Source organism: Delphinapterus leucas, chromosome 4 (genome assembly GCF_059928025.1).
Source record: "Delphinapterus leucas isolate spDelLeu-1000000601 "Yukka" chromosome 4, BTC_Dleu_Yukka2, whole genome shotgun sequence".
Lineage (NCBI taxonomy): Eukaryota > Metazoa > Chordata > Mammalia > Artiodactyla > Monodontidae > Delphinapterus > Delphinapterus leucas.
Genome location: NC_143132.1, coordinates 72,974,688 through 72,991,662, shown reverse-complemented (window position 1 = coordinate 72,991,662; position 16,975 = coordinate 72,974,688). Strand labels below are relative to the sequence as shown.

Sequence of the window (16,975 nt, the reverse complement as noted above, 5' to 3'; positions counted from 1 at the left end):
TTTTGGTGTCACTGGTAGTCATAACACTAGGCCATACTTTTATGAAGCTTCAGATAGCAAATACTCGATAAATATATGTAGTACAGTTGCAAGTCTGTACACACCACTCAGACATGAAGAGAAAATGCAGGATTTTTTCCATGACTGATCTAATCTTTCTCATGAATCCTGTCCCTGTTGTATAGTAAAGGAAGTAAAGATAATGGTAACTTGCCAATCAAGAGTAGCTCAGTCTGTTCCAGTTTTGAGAGGCTCATGAGGCTAAATGCTTAGAAGTTCTGATGTCTTTCCCCTCCCCCTGTCCCACCCAAAGGTGGTGGCAGTGGCCCTGAGCTCTTGCTTGTCGTGTGCTGGCCTCTGGGCCCTGTGGGTTCCTATTGCCAGCCAGGTGTCTGACCAGTTTCTGGCTTCCACAGAGACCTTGTGGTTCAGTCAGGGCCCAGGGTACCCTGCTGGCTCACACCCTCTGAGTCTCAGCCACTTTCCCCATCTGCCCTAAGGCCTTTGATGTGGGCTCACTCTGCCCCTCTCCCGGAGACCCCTGTCAGGCCCACTCACTTGTACCTCAGCTACCATCTCTATTTTCCAAGGGGCATATGGGGACTTAGGGGCCCTTCCATGGCTCCTAAGCCTGGAGTCAGGCCTGAAAGCACTAATGCTGGCCATGGTTTGAACTTTTCAGCTCTTAATGTGACCTCTTCTTGTTAGTATGGGGAACAAGCTGATTCCCTCACAGGGGACCACCATGGAATGAAAGGCTCATAAAAAATCTTTGCTTTTGGCTTTCCCCCAAAACCATCTAGCATCTCCACCTGCCTGGATTTCAAACTTGGGGGATAAGGTAAACTATAAACTTCCAACCTGATTAATTCCTTCCACAATTTTCATCTCTTTTCCTTCTCCAACTGCCCCCTGGAGCAGGAGGAGGAGGACCCCCACCTCTTCATTTTATATCATATCCTCCAACTTCCATAGGGCAGCACCTTCATAGCCTGGCCATCATGATGAAAGTAGGGCTCTTCTCTATGCTGTGGAAGGAGTTAGGAGGTGAGGCCCCCAGGCTTGGCCTTTGATATGGGAGTTGCCAAACAACCAGGAACTAAGGATAAAAATGCACTGTTTTACCATCCCCTAAATTTCTCCATTACATTTTATATTTACGTATGAGCCCTAGTCTTTCTCTAGATTAGCACTGTTGCTTAGGAAGACATAAAGATTAAGCTGATAATATGTTTTTTAAATTATTAAAAGTCATCTATTGCTTGTAGATTTTTTGATGATGGCCATTCTGACCAGTGTGAAGTGATACCTCATTGTAGTTTTGATTTGCGTGTCTCTAATAATTAGTGATGTCGAGCATCTTTTCATGTGCCTCTTGGCCATCTGTATGTCTTCTCTGGAGAAATGTCTATTTAGGTCTTCCACCCATGTTTTGATTGGGTTGTTTGTTTTTTGATATTGAGCTGCATGAGCTGCTTGTATATTTTGGAGATTAATCCTTTGTCAGTTGCTTCATTTGCAAATATTTTCTCCCTTTCTGAGGGTTGTCTTTTCACCTTGTTTATGGTTTCCTTTGCTGTGCAAAAGCTTTTAACTTTAATTAGGTCCCATTTGGTTTTTTTTGTTTTTATTTTCATTACTCTAGGAGGTGGGTCATTTCAAAAAGACACATGTACCCCAAAGTTCATTGCAGCATTGTTTACAATAGCCAGGACACGGAAGCAGCCTAAATGTCCATCGGCAGATGAATGGATAAAGAAGATGTGGTACATATATACAATAGAATATTACTCAGCCATAAAAAGGAACGAAATGGGGTCATTTGTAGAGATGTGGATGGACCTAGAGTCTGTCATACAGAGTGAAGTTAAGTCAGAAAGAGAAAAACAAATATCATATATTAACGCATAAATGGGGACTCTAGAAAAATGGTACAGCTGAACCCATTTGCAGGGCAGGAATAGAGACGCAGACGTAGAGAACGGATGGGGTGGACACGGGGTGGGGGTAGGGAGGGTGGGATGAACGGGGAGATTAGGGCTGACATATATACACTACCATGTGTAAAATAGATAACTAGTGGGAACCTGCTGTATAGCACAGGGAGCTCAGCTTGGTGCTCTGTGATGACCTAGTTGGGTGGGATGGTGGGGGTGGGAGGGAGGGGATATAGGTATATGTATGGCTGATTCACTTCATTGTACAGCAGAAACTAACACAACATTGTAAAGCAATTATACTCCAATTAAAAAAAAAAAACCTTGTTCTTTGGCCTTAGACAAATCACTCAATTTTAAAGTTACATTATTCATCATAAGAAAAAAAATGGAGGGACACACTACAAAACACCTAACCAGTACTCAAAACTGTCAGCGTCATGAAAAAAAAAGAAAAGTGGGAAACTATCATAGACCAGAGGAGAGTAAGGAGACATAAGGACCAAACACAGTGTGGTTTCCTGCCTCAGATTCTGGAACAGAAAAAGGACACTAGTGGAAGAACTCGTGAAATCTGAATAAAGTCTGAAATTTAGTTAAAAATAAAATAAAATAGGGGCTTCCCTGGTGGCGCAGTGGTTGGGAGTCCGCCTGCCGATTCAGGGGATGCGGGTTCATGCCCCGGTCCGGGAGGATCCCACATGCCGCGGAGCGACTGGGCCCGTGAGCCATGGCCGCTGGGCCTGCGCGTCCGGAGCCTGTGCTCTGCAGCGGGAGAGGCCACAGCCGTGAGCGGTCCACGAACCGCAAAAAGAAAAACATAAATAAAATAAAATAAAATAAAAAGTCATCATGCTGGGGAAGGGGGAGGAAAATAACAAGACATGGTCTCTGACCGGAAGGAATGATGACAAATGTAAATAAGTAACTGACCTGCAACAGGAATTTGTAAGTGCTTGAGGGGTGCGGTGCAACGGCCAAAGCAAGAGGGTTTGCAGAGGACTTGGTGTGCCTTGGACATGATGCAAGTAGAAGGGCGTTGAGGTCACAGATGACTAAGCTCTCAAGACTGGATTCAGGAATATGGAGGTTTTTGAGGAGGATCTGGTTCCATTTTGTACCCTGTGCTGCTAGAACTATACTTCCGATTGCTGAGCACACACTAGGCCTGGTTTCTGGGTGCTTTCTGGAGTTCAGTGCACCTCATGGGCTGCTGCATGAATTTGTGCTCTATGTGCCTGACCGGGTTCTAATTAGACACTAAGTTTGTAGCGAAACTTGACTCTTTCAGAGTTTGCCCAAGGGAAACAAATGCCTTCTGAAAATGGGGCTAGCCCGTGGAATGTCTCCAGAGGTTACATCTCCTTTTCCCTAGCAAACTGATCCCCTAGCCACCCTCACCATTGCCAGCAGCAGCAATAGCTACAGCTACAACTATCGTGGATTATGGAGAGACAACAGAGATCCATGCCAAGGAGGGTCCAGGATGCGAGATGATACACTCTTCAGGAGGTGATAGTGAGGCTGGGAGGCTCTGGGCACTCGGGGGCACATTAATGCAACAAATATTTATTAGGTGCCTCTATATACTAGGCTTTGTTCTAGGCATTGAGAATAGAGTGGCGACAGAGACACAGGAAAGTGCTCTGATCCACATTACATTCATAGATAATGTAAAAAATAAATAAGTAAAAAACTATAAACCAGAACTATAAAAATATCAGAGCCTAGTAAGTACTACACAAAATATTGAATTCGAGTGATAGGCTGAAGAGAAGTGGGTGGTCTCTTGGGAGGAGCTGGTCAGGGAAGTTCAGCAAAATGTATAATACTTCTTGTGGGTATCTGAATTGAACACAAAGGGCCCTATAATTATTACTGGAGTAAATTGTGTTAATTGTCTCCACATGCCCTGGAGCATTTATATGTATTCTTTCTGACATCTACAGTTTATTAAGTATAGCAATAATTTAATAACAGGCCACACATCTTGTTTTCTTCTAAGCTTTATTAGATTGGATTAAGATAGTTTTGTCTACTTCTAGTGGAAGTGGAGGGAGTGAGTGAAAGAGATTGCTTCTTTGGCCCAAACTGCAAATAAGTCTGACAACCTTGCATAGAGAGCAATTTCCATGAAGAAAAAAGTGGGGGAAGCAATCAATTCATTAAAGGCTGACTCAGAGGGGAGGAAATGGAGACATTGGATACAGGGAATATGGACCATAAGTTGTGAGCAATCTTCTCATTTATAGTTGATGGGAACATTATACCTCCTTTCAAGTTTTTCATTTCACAGAGCTAATGATCAGTCATGGGTCATTTCCCCCTAAAAACCTCTTATTTTCTCTGAAAGGATCCTTAAGAATGCACAAGGCTCAGAAACTAAGAAAGAAAGTCTAATGGTGACACCCTAAAACAATGAGAATATCAGCCATTGTAAGATTTCTGAGACTTTACAGAAAGAATCACCAATAAAAGAATAAGCAAGCCCAGGGAAAAGGTCAGCTCATGCCAGTTTGGAGACAGGCTTAGCACTGAGTGGGCAGATGCAGCCATCTCATCTCCCAGGGAGGACCACTAACTAATTAGCTCTGCTCCGTGATTTAAAGCACTATTGATTTGTCCATGACATTAGTGGAGCTAGTATTTGAATCTAGGCATTTTGACTTCAGAGTGTCCATAACCATATGTTAAACTGCTCCCTGGAAGTGGTCGGCGGCACGTGGAGGGAGGAGGAGAGAGAGAGATGAGGAATGTGCCCTAAAGATTCAGATATAAGAGACAGTAGAGGAACTACCCTGGTGGCGCAGTGGTTAAGAATCCGCCTGTCAATCCAGGGGACACAGGTTTGAGCCCTGCTCCAGGAAGATCCCACGTGCCGTGGAGCAAGCCCGTGCACCACAACTACTGAGCCTGTGCTCTAGAGCCCGTGAGCCACAACTACTGAGCCCGCGTGCCACAACTACTGAAGCCCACGCGCCCAGAGCCTGTGCTCTGCAACAGGAGAAGCACCGCAATGAGAAGCCCATGCACTGCAATGAAGAGTAGCCCCCGCTCACCGCAACTAGAGAAAGCCCACGTGCAGCAACAAAGACCCAGCGCAGCCAAAAATTAATTAATTAATTAATTTTTAAAAAATAGACAATACAGCTCGAAAGAGATTCGGAGAGACAAGCCAGGCTGGCTCTCATCAGTTTTGCCATTTCTGGCATCATTCTTTATGAAGCCTGGCCTCACTTCCTGTCTTTGGGTTCCACCAGATCCCTCTATTGCTAATCACTTTTCTTTTTTGCTTAAGCCAGTTTGAATGGGTTCTGTTCATTGCAACCAAATGATCTCTGACTCAATAAATTAAATTAGGAGGGAACATTTTCCAGCAGGGGGTCTGAAATTAGAATTGTGTGTTATGTTAATCAGCTAGAGAAGTATGTGAGAAATGTTTTAATTTGCTCTTTCTTAAATTCACACAGTATACTAAGCAGGGATGATCTAACTGCTTTAATAACTAAGATTAAATGTCATACAAAAGTATGATTTATAAAAGGGAGTACAGGGAATTCCCTGGTTGTCCAGTGGTTAGGACTCTGTGCTTTCACTGCCGAGGATGCGGGTTCAATCCCTGATCTGGGAACTAAGATCCCACAAGCCGCACAGCTGTGGCCAAAAAATTTTTTTAAAATAGAAAAGGGAGTACAATCTCTGCCCAGTGACTGGGGATTAGTACAATCATGGCTTCACTTCCACCTGGTGGAGTGGAATTTAAATTACAGGGATAGCTTTTTGGAATGGCAGTAAAACCAAGTAGCAATCAGTCAGAAGAATGGGTAGAGGTGATGCATTCTTTTTAAAAGAAAAATAAATTTGTTTATTTATTTATTTATGGCTGCATTGGGTCTTTGTTGCTGCATGCAGGCTTTCTCTAGTTGTGGTGAGTGGGGGCTACTCTTTGTTGCGGTGCACGGCCTTCTCATTGTGGTGGCTTCTCTTGTTGCGGAGCACAGGCTCTGGGCGCACAGGCTTCAGTAGTTGTGGCACATGGGCTCTAGAGCGCTGACTCAGTAGTTGTGGCTTACGGGCTTAGTTGCTCCGCGGCATGTGGGATCTTCCCGGACCAGGGCTCAAACCTGTGTCCCCTGCACTGGCAGGCGGATTCTTAACCACTGTGCCACCAGGGAAGTCCGATGCATTCTTAATTAGTCTTAATTTTTGTTTCTTAGTTAATGTGTTTTTAACTTATTGCATGAGTTCTCCATTGCTACATTACAAATCATCCCCCAAGATTCAGTGGCTTTCAAAACCATCATGTATTCTCTCTCACAGTTTCTGTGGATCAGGAATTAGGACAGGACAAAGCAGAGATGGCTTGTCTTTGTCTCACAGTCTCTAGGACCTCAGTTGGGAAGATGTGAAGTCTGGGAGGCTCTAATCATCTGATTTGGGAGGCTTCTCCACTCATAAGTCTGGCCATTGTTGCTGGTTATTGGCTGGGACCTCACCCGGGCTGTCTTCCAAACACCTACATGTGATTTCTCCATGTGGTTTCTCCCCCGACCTCGTTTGGCCTTCCGCACAGGGTGGCTGCTGGGTTACAGGAATGAGTGTCCCTAGAGAGAACCAGGTAGAAGCTGTATCACACATTATGATCTAGCCTTGAAGTCACATAGCATTCCTTCTGCCACAGTCACAAGACTGCTCTGTTTAAGAGATGGGAATACAGATCCCACCTATTGAGGGGAGAAATGTCATAGTCACATAGTAAGAAGATTAAATTGGATGGGAGATACTGTTGCAGATATTTTTTGAAAACTATAGACAAAACACAATGACAAATGATGACTTTTTTTTTTTTTTTTTTTGCGGTACGTGGGCCTCTCACTGTTGTGGCCTCTCCCGTTGCGGAGCAAGGCTCCGGACGTGCAGGCTCAGCGGCCATGGCTCACGGGCCCAGCCGCTCCGTGGCATGTGGGATCTTCCCAGACCGGGGCACGAACCCGTGTCCCCTGCATCGGCAGGCGGACTCTCAACCACTGTGCCACCAGGGAAGCCCTATGCTGACTTTTTAAATAGACGTGTAGTGGAAGTCTGTAAGTCCCCTACTTTTTTGAAAAGCAGGATATTTAGTAAATTCTTAAGCCGCTTGATTGAAAATCTCATCACTTGAAAGGAACAAGTGACAGCAAAGGGGTACTCATAGTCCAGACTGGATTCTGCCAGCAAAGAACTGTTAGTGAGGTGAAACTCATGAGGGTTTCGAAGAGAGTGCCCATCCCATTCAAGCAGGACAAGTCAGATGTGTATCTTCAGACTTACAGACTTGAAGAAAGCAGACTTCAAAAAGTTCAAAATGGATGATCTCATGGTGAGAATCTCTGAAAGGGAGTATGGCTAAAAAAAGGATGGTTCTAAAAATAAAATTCAGAGCCTAAAATTGTGAATGATCCTGATGAGGAAGAAAAAAATGTCTAAAGAAAACAGTATTTCTGCTGATGAGCCCCCATTTTAAGAGGGCACACACACAAAGATGGGAGGAGGGGCACAAAATCCAGGATGTGTATAGAATGCCACAAACTTTTAAGAATGTCAGAGGAAAGCAAAAGCACGCAAAAAGTTGAGGTTTCGAGGGTGGGGAAGCTAAAGATAAATAACCAAGAAGATTCTTCTGACTATGTGCAGAACAAGGAAAGAGCAGGCATCATCCATTTCCAAGCCCATCGTATGGTCTGTTAAAACATCTAGAGTTAGCCTGCTAGTTAACACAATGCACATTTAGAAAATATAATTTTGTAAAGTTTCCTACAATCGACAGGAATAAAGCAGAATGCCTTTACTGCTATGTTGCTTCCTCCTTCACCATTATGGACTTTTAAATTTAGGATGACCATATGTCCTAGGCTGCTTCGGATAGGCCCAGTTGTACCTGTGGCCTGAGGGAATTATTAATAGCATTCCATGTCATTCTCAGAAGTGTTCTCGTTTGAATACTGGACAAGATAGGACAGAAATGGCTGCATAATTTACTAACCCCAGTGCACAATTAAAATGTGGAGGCCCTTGTTCAAAACGCAGGAAAAAAGTGCCGTTAAAGGTACTAAAGTATAAAACTTTTCCCTTTCTTCTGCAGTCTCTCTTGACTTGCTGTGGTGTTTTTTATTTTATGTTGTTCTAATTTAAATTTTTTTTCAATTATTAACATGAATTTTACTTTTCATCTTTATATTATGTAATGCAATATAAGAGCATTTAACTAGCGTTTGGAACCACCAAAATTACACAATTCACATTTTGCAGTTTGTATGTGTATATTTATTCTATCTTACCAGAACAGAGGAAATAGTGCAAAAACAGACTCAGCTGTTTTTATTTAACCTTTTGACATTCATTCGTTCTACCAACACTCTTTACCTTTGGCTTATTGATGAGAAAGAAAGGATGGAAAGGAAAAGGAACTATGGGTTGTCCTTGCTTTCCCTTTCCTTCTGTGTCACAATATTCGGCATAAGTGATTGGCTGGAGGGAAGTAACTTGAGTAAGAAAGGATATGATAGGGTTCCATGGTCATTTGTGTTTCTTAAATTACCTTCCTCAGTGTACAAAGCAAGTTCTAGTTCTAAGGGAGAATGTAGCTTCTCAGATCTGTCATGACCCCACTGACTCAGTCATAGATATAACACACTTACCTTGTACTCACTTTGAGTTCTGGCTGAACTCCATGCATTATGGATCCACTGGCATCCTGCACTCACGGGCTTTGTGAATGCTCTATGCAAATGGAGGAGCAAGGAATGGTGGTGGACATCTCCTCTGTTCATGTGCGGGCTCCAATGTCTCATCAGACTTCACTTGCAAAACACAAGTTCAAAGATAAAGTCAGGAATTTCAAGACAGCAATATGGAGCCTTAAACCATGATCATATGGCTGTGAAGTCCCTGGGTAAGATAAGGACTGTGTATGGTTTCTTGAACTTTAGCATGCATCAGAATCCTGTGGAGGGCTGGTCAAAGCACAGATTGTTGGGTACCACCCCCAGAGTTTCTGATTGTAGGCCTGGGGTGGGGCTCAAGAATTTGCATGTCTAACAAATTCTCAGGTGATGCTGCTGCTGCTGGTCCTGGTCCTCGGACTACACTTGGAACACTCTCTAAGAGCAGTGAGTCTCACACTTGACTGTACATACCAATCACCAGGGTACCTTGTTAAAATGCGGGCTCTGATTAAGCAGTTCTGTGGTGGGGCTGGTATTGCACGTCTGTGGCCACACTTTGAGTGGCAAAGGTCTGGAGTAGATAACAAGTACTACTCCAGGAGGAAGACAAGCTGGAACTTGATATGGGCTTTAAAGCGTGGGTAGGAATTGCTTAAATGAAGATAAGAGCAGGACGCATTCCGGGCAGGACAAAGGGGACTATGCAAGGAGAGGAAGCAGGAACAGTGAGTAGAGGGATCTGGCCAGAGCAGGGGCAGTTACTGGGACTAGGGAACTGGGGGTGGAGAAACTGGCCCAGCCAGAATGCAGAGGGTCCTCGGGGCTTGAATGTCCCCCCTAGAAGTGGCAGTTTTGGAGAATATGCCTGGATTACCAATCTCCCAAAGCAATTACCAATCTCCCAAAGCAATTCTCTATACCCATTGTCATTAAACGCTGAACAGCCAGTCAAACTAGCAGTCCCCAAGGGACCAAATACTCCAAGAGTTTAAGTTCTTTAGGGGGCATCCTATGTTGAGCTCTAAGGTAGCAGAGGCCTGAGTCAGGAGATCTGGCTTCAGGATCTGGCTTGGATGGGTGACTCTGGGTGAACCAGGCTTGTCCTTCTTCTCTGTGGTGTTCCCCTATACCACAGGGGTGGGGGGTGGGGTCTTAGATGATCTCTCAAGTCCCTTTAAACAAAAAGATTACATAATTTTGGGAATCTGCGTGTTCCACCCCTGTCAACACCCCTGCCATGAGGGTCTGCCCTAATCAAACCCTGGTATGCAGGGTCAGGGCTGAACAGAAGAGGGGGAAGTGGGCCTGGTGCTTCCCAGAGGAAGAAGAGCTTCATGGCACTCCTGTTCCTGATCTTGGTGTCTCTTTACAGGATTAGGCACTGAGTCCCCAGGGATAGAGGCAGGTCCAGCCCTCAAAGTAGCATTCTCAGGAAATTTATCTTGACCATTAAAATCTAAAGTAGATCCAGGTGTGACCAGGAAAAGGTAGCGGGTAGTATTGAAAACAAATCACCAAATGGATGAAGCTGTGGAGTAAAACGATGAAACACGCTCTGCAGCTTCTTCCCACCTCCCTCTCTGCTTACTGCGGCCCAGACTCAGGGTTTCGGGGGAGCTTCCAGTGCCCTGGGAGGGGATTGTTGCTTGGGTTTAACATGGGTGGGAGGAAAAAGAAGGTCATTGGCCAATAAATAAACATGATTCTAGCAACTTGTAGATATTAACTAAAACTATGCACAAAAGATCAGAAAATTTCTCTTTGAAGGCTGGATGACCCAGTAGGTTTATCTCCTCCGCTGCAAGAACAGAGAGAGGGCACCCCTGCTTCCATTTGGCTCTGTTCCTATCATCAAGAAAAGGCTCCAGGGCTCTCCCCCGCCCCCCAGGGAGGTGGGTAAGCCCACTTCTCTGAGGTTTTTAATTCCTGGGGTAATCCCTTCCTTCCGTGCCAGGTCGGGGGTGGGGAGAACCTCGCATCCAAATCTTTGATCTGGGTTGCAGCAACAGAGAAACACTTCTATAAAACTGTCAGGAAGATGGGAAGGGGCCTTGAAAGAGGGGTTGTAAATGGGCAGTTCACCTTTGATCATTCACCCTAGATTTTTTTTATAGCCTAAGATTATGGTTTTAGAAGTGCCCTTCGTGTGTCTGCACAGGAACCAGGTGACTTAAGAACAATTAGATTATTCTAAAAGTTTAGAGAGATTGTGAACAAAGGACTTTCATTTTAATTAAAGAAAAAGAAAAAAAAAAACACAAAACATCAGTCAAACCGTGAAGGTGATCCCAGAGCTTGTAATAACGTGGAAACCCAATCTGGTTTTTTCAGTGTAATAGGATACTTTCTGGCCTGGCAATTCCACTAAAATCTATTAACTGACAGGGGTAGGAGATATATTTTTATTCCTCACTCCCCACCCCCCAGATAAAAGAAACAAAGCGTTTGCTGTCTGTCATTGTTGGATTTTTATTTCATGCTATTTTAAATGTCAGAAAAACAGAAACTTAGTCTGAATTTTTTTCACTTGGGTATAAACAGATATTAGGGCTCACTGCTGATTTCCAATTAATTTCATGTGTGTGGTCAAATACTTCATAGAAAGACTAATTCATCATGGCTGTGTCAGTCTGTGTGTGTTTCTATGAATGTCTCTCTGGCCTCCCACCCCAATACCACATGAAGAGAAAGAAAGTTTACAATCTGTTTGTCTTCAAATCTGGTCAGTGAGAGATTTCATCTTTGCCTAGGAAATATAAACAGCTTCATGTCAGTGTTTAGGGAAAGTTTGCGATTTGGGGGGGAGGAAGAGACTTCTCAAATGTGGCCAGTTCTCAGCCCGTTAGCCACGGCCCTCCTGCCTGCTCCCTGAGCCCTCCTCTCCCAGGCAGCATGACTGTGAGGCCCCCGAACCACACTGGTGGCTGCACCCCGGGAACACCCCATTTCCTGCGGCAGCCCTGGCTTCCCCGGCTTGTGCATCAGCTGGGAGGCAAAAGCCCTGTCTCTGTGGAGCTGGCAGGTTTGCCTGGCATTCACCACACCTAAGCTGCTGCCCAGACCCAATCCAAGCCACTGGGGTCACGGGGAACAATCTCTTCCCCTCTAACCTTTGTTATACAGCTCTAGCTGCCTACCTCCTTCTCCAGCACCCTTGACCCCTTAGGATGGAAGCGGAATCCACTACTCCATTGGCCGGTACTGAGCCACGACCCGAGACAGGGCTTCTACCTTTTCTGCAGCGGGTCTAGACCTAATTACAGAATTACCCAACACATCATCATCCCTAAGAGGGGACAGCAGGCACCTGGTGGACAGTTAGGATGGTCTTCCTTGCAGTGAGAGAGCCACGGAGTTAGATGCTGTCATCGTTCCTGCACAAGGCCCTGACATCTGCTTGGGAGGCCCCAGAGCTGGGAAAGTGGACACCAACCTCTTGTAGTTGGACACCAACTACAACCTCAGAGCAGAGCCCTGAAGACTGATTGATGGATGATGTGAATGGCAAGGGATGGGGTCCTCTTTAAGGGAGCTGATCAGGGAAGTCCTCATAAAGAAAAATATTTAAAACTTCAGATATTCCATTTTTGAATGATTTCTCTTCTTCCCTATCCTCAGCTACACACACACACAGACATACACACCACAATTTCTTCTTTCCCTCATGATTATCAACAAGCACCAGAGATTTTTTTCTTGCTTCTGCCCAGTAATGCATAGTTTCCTAGGGTGCAAATGACAAGGAAATATGTGAGTTCCAGATGTTTTCATACGTACTGAAATATTCGATGCCTGGGTCTTTATGACCCCAAAATATCTCATCAGAGTAGTCAAAACCTCAGACAGTTTGAGACAAATCCATCTAAGTATTCACGTATTCATTCGTTCATCCAACAAATAAGTACTGAGTGTCTTGCCTGTGGAAAACAGGAACCATCCAGGGAACACAGAGGAGAACAAGACATAGACAGTTGTTTGGTGATATGTACATGAGCCCTGGGTGGATTCATCAGACTTCTCCTTGCCATTGCTTTGGCTTCTTAAAGAGGCTCTTTCAAGTTCTCGGTTTGGCTGCAGCTCTCAGGCTATCAGCCCGTGTGTGGTACGCACTCAGTTTGGGCTGCTTGGAGATTGGAGACTGGGCATCATTTCTGCTCACTCTCATCAAGACAGGATCTATGTGCATGTTGTAATTTTATGTTCTTTCTGCTGGAGGTTATTGGTTACCTTAAGCCTGTGGCTGGGAGAGTGGGTTCCAAGATGGCAGGCTCTCCAGGGGCCCGTAGTGATTGACAATGGGAAGGCCAGAGGGTCCAGTCCTGTGGGGAAGAGAACAGTAAGGTAAGTTAGAGAAAGTGAGTGCTTTTTAGAGGCTATCGTTTCTACTGTGTCCAGACTCCCCTGGGTTTAACAGAAGCGGAAACTGGAGCCCTGTTAGGTCTGCCGTAGGAGAAGGTATTGTGCGAGAAATCTACGACAGGATGGAGGAGTTGGGAATGGGATATGTGCCAAGCCCCATTCTAAGGGGAGCAGACTTCCCAAGTGCAGGAGACAAAGCTGAGTGTAAACTGGAGGGTGAGGCTGGACAAGGGGGACAGAAGAAAAAGCCTTCTATCCGAGGTCCCTCAAGCCTGGGGGCTCAGTGGGATCAGCCTCTCAGGTTCTCACCCAGGAGCATCTTAAAGGCCGTGAGCTGCTGTTGGCAGTTCTCAATCTCTCTGACTTGGAAACCTGGAATCCTTACCCAGGGATCTTTTCACAGCTTTCCACCATTAGCAATTCCTCAGATCTGTATACTCTTCAGCAGCTGACCAAGGGCCAGCCCCTGGAGGACTTGGGAACACAAAGGGATTCCAGGGTCCCTCATCCTTATCCATGGAAAACCTAACGTGTAGATGCCACCTTAAATCCAAGAGAAAAACTCTGTCACAGGATTCACAAGAAAGATTAGTACATCCTTATGAATTATGCATTCCATTGTTTTGTCTTGGTTTTGTGTTTGCTTTTTTTGCATTCCATTTTTTGCGGTACACGGGCCTCTCACTGCTGTGGCCTCTCCCGTTGCGGAGCACAGGCTCCGGACGCGCAGGCTCAGGCGGCCATGGCTCACGGGCCCAGCCACTCCGCGGCACGTGGGATCTTCCCGGACTGGGGCACGAACGCGTGTCCCCTGCATCGGCAGGTGGACTCTCAGCCACTGTGCCACCAGGGAAGCCCCTGAATTCCATTTTTATTGGGAGAAGGTCAAGAAATACTTGTTAACCCTAACCTGCCTGACAAACTCTTATTCTCCTCCTCCTTCCCGCAGCCCTCCACTTCTAAGTGAAGTCTTCCTTACTCCTCCCTAATCCTTAAAACTTCCTTCCTTCCCATCACATTCCTTCCTTCCCATCACAGCCCCTCACTGCTTTGGACACTTGGAAATGTTTCTCCTCCACAACACTCTTAGCTCCCTGGTGGTGGAGACACTGACTTGTTTTTCTTTCATGTCTCTCTGTGCCTGGCACTTCACCCAGCACAGAGCTCCATTAAATGTTTGTTGGACCAGTGAATGAACGAGGGGATGAATGAAGGCATGTAAAGCTGCATCTGATATGGACGTCAGATGACTGGGCAGACACTGACGACCAGGCTGGCATCAATGTGCCTCCTTTGTGCTGGGAGGACATCACTGCTGCTGGCTCACCTCCCTCCCAGCCAGAAAGGCTTCTTTGCCCCTTGGGCTTGCCCTGGTGGCTGTGGGTCCTCCTGCATTTTCAGGGCCTTGACAAGCACAGAATGAATGCTCCTTCGGATGGCACCCTCATCAGGTTACATTCAAATTGCCTTCTCCCCCAAAACTTAAATTGTCTCTTCTTCCTCCTGAGGTATAATAATCCCTGCAACAGATTGTTTCCTGTTCTATAAAATGACTCCCTTCTGCTCGCCACATCCCCACTGTGGCATTACCTTCTCTAAGTGTTTTCTACAGTCCTCTCTTGGGCTCCAGCTTACTTTTCAAATAGGAGCTTCCTTGTCCCTGAGCACAGATTCCCCACTGACACTGGAACCCCTTGCCTGGCATCTGGCAGGTCTCAGCCTCAACTCAGCATCCCTTCGCTTTGTAGACAGATGATAAAAGAGGAAGGTCAACCCTGTCTTCTCACATGCAGTCCTCTCCCTGCCACCTTCCCAGGACCTCAGCTCCAGGATTGTTTGTTTAGTCTTGGTAGTTTCTTTATCTAATTTCCCAGCACACTTGGACTAGACAATTGGAGATTCAATTAGAGAGTGGGGCATTCTGCATGCTGTCCCAGGGGGATTCACCATTCCCAGACCCCCCTCTTAGTGGATTACTGGTATCTAGGAGGGCACCAGTCACTTGCCCAGCAAGGAGAAACAGTAGTGGAGTGGGGTGGGTGGGTGAGAGGTGTGGGAGAAGGTAAAGAAAGAAGACTCTAGGGTGGGTGGAAACCAGCCCACCAGAGGTGGGTCACCTCTGCAAAGCCATAGGCGTGTAGGCCCTGGAGCGCTAGGGTCCTACCCAGAGCTAATATTGAAGGAAGCATGTTCTGGGAGGGACTGAGATTATAACACATGCACGTTTGCACGTGCGTGCATGTGAGTGCACACACACACAGCATCAAACAGTATCCTCTGAATCTACCCCAGGCTAGAAACCCAAATGGGACTGAGGTATTTGGGTTGGGTGTCCTGTAAACTGTGCCCACGCAGTCAGTGTAGGCACTAGGACTAGCCACTGGTTACATTAGGAAGGAAATCAGGTTAATAGGCTATGACTTAGGGCAACGCTACACAAGGAAGGTGCCGGCTAGTAATTTGCTTCTAGATTCACTTTCCCCCTTCTCCACTGTGCTTTCTGCACGGACAGAGGACCACAGCCGCAGGGGTTCCCTGTCCTCTGGCTTTTGATTGGTTTCAGCCGATGGAGAACCTCAGCATTAGAGGGAAGGAAGGGAGGGATGTCAGGTATTTATTCCCCCAACTCCATCCTATGACATGGCCTTAGTCTGGCTGTTTCCTTCCTTTCAATGCATCCCAACTCTGCACAGCTCTCTTTTGTGGTTCTGGGAACTTCTCTCTCTCCTTATCCCGTCAGACTTAGGGAGAGTAGCAGCTCTGCTCTGTTAGCCCTGGGTTTCTAAACTGTCCTTTGTGGTTTCCCATACTCCAACCTTATCTTTGTTATTAGTTAGCCCGTTTATAAGTAAAACCTCCTTGAATTATCCTAATTTGACACTGCTGTTTGTCCCCTGTTAGAACCCTGACTGATACAGATAGAAAATCGTATTTCAGTAAGATCCCCATTTTGTTTAAAAAAGAAATAGTCAGGAGCTCAGTTGAGCTGGAAGAAAGAGCAGTCAGGTGTCAGAATAGCTGATTGAAGCTACAATGAGCCAAAATGAAAGTAACAGTGAAGCCTTTAATCACTTGCTGTGATAGTATAAGCAGGAGGCTAAACCCGAGAAGGCGCTGATTCCCTCCTGTTTCATTTTCTCTGTGAAACGACACCTTGGTGTAGGGCCAGGTGGATCAGCGCTGCTGTGGGGTGACCTCAGTGTTGAAGGGGTTCTGAATAAGAGGCTCTGGCAGCTTGACAGACCCGGGAGTGGGTTGGGGGGAGGACCGAGAATGGAGAAGTGCTGGGTACTGAGTCCCAGTGGGGAGAAACGGCAAGGTCCTCCCACCTCCCTTTATACAGAGGTCTCAGCAGAGGTACCTGGAAGACCTCTGCCCAAGCCCTCAGATAAACAGACCTAGGCATGAAGACACCAGGGATAGGGATGTAAATATGTGAAGGGCTTGACTGGTCAAGGAGCCTGAGACTAGGCTGCGACTCTCTCCAGAGACTGTTTTGCCCAGGCTGTGCACCGAGGCCAGTGCATGGAGAGCAGCTTTCCCAGTGTGGCTGCTGGGGTCAGGCCTGGAAAATCACACGGGTTTGTAAGCAGGAGCTGGACTCCTCAACTGTACAAACACACACAATGGATGAAATACACCAAAATATTCGCAGTGTTTTCTCTAGACCTAGCTGTCTAATAGAAATGTAACATGAGTCACGTGTGTCATTTTAAGGTTTTTAGTAGCTACATTAAAAACAGGTGAAATTAATTTTAATAATATATTTTGTTTAATGTGTCCAAAATATGTCAAGCACCTAAGTGTTTAATGATAGACTTTATGCTCTTTTTTTTTGATACTGAATCTTCAAAATACAGGGTGTATATTACACCTATAGCACATCTCAATTCAGATTTTCACATTTCAAGTGCTCGTGACAACACGTGGCGAACACTGCCGTATTCGATGGCACCGCGCTAGGTGACGGGATTG

The 16,975-nt window shown here is 45.8% G+C and overlaps 1 long non-coding RNA gene across 1 annotated transcript in view; it reads left to right on the top strand.

Annotated features, from left to right (window-relative positions):
* Nucleotides 1–16,975, top strand: part of LOC149749345 (uncharacterized) — a 108,195-nt gene that overhangs the window by 41,303 nt on the left and 49,917 nt on the right. The gene's annotated exons all lie outside the window — the stretch shown is intronic.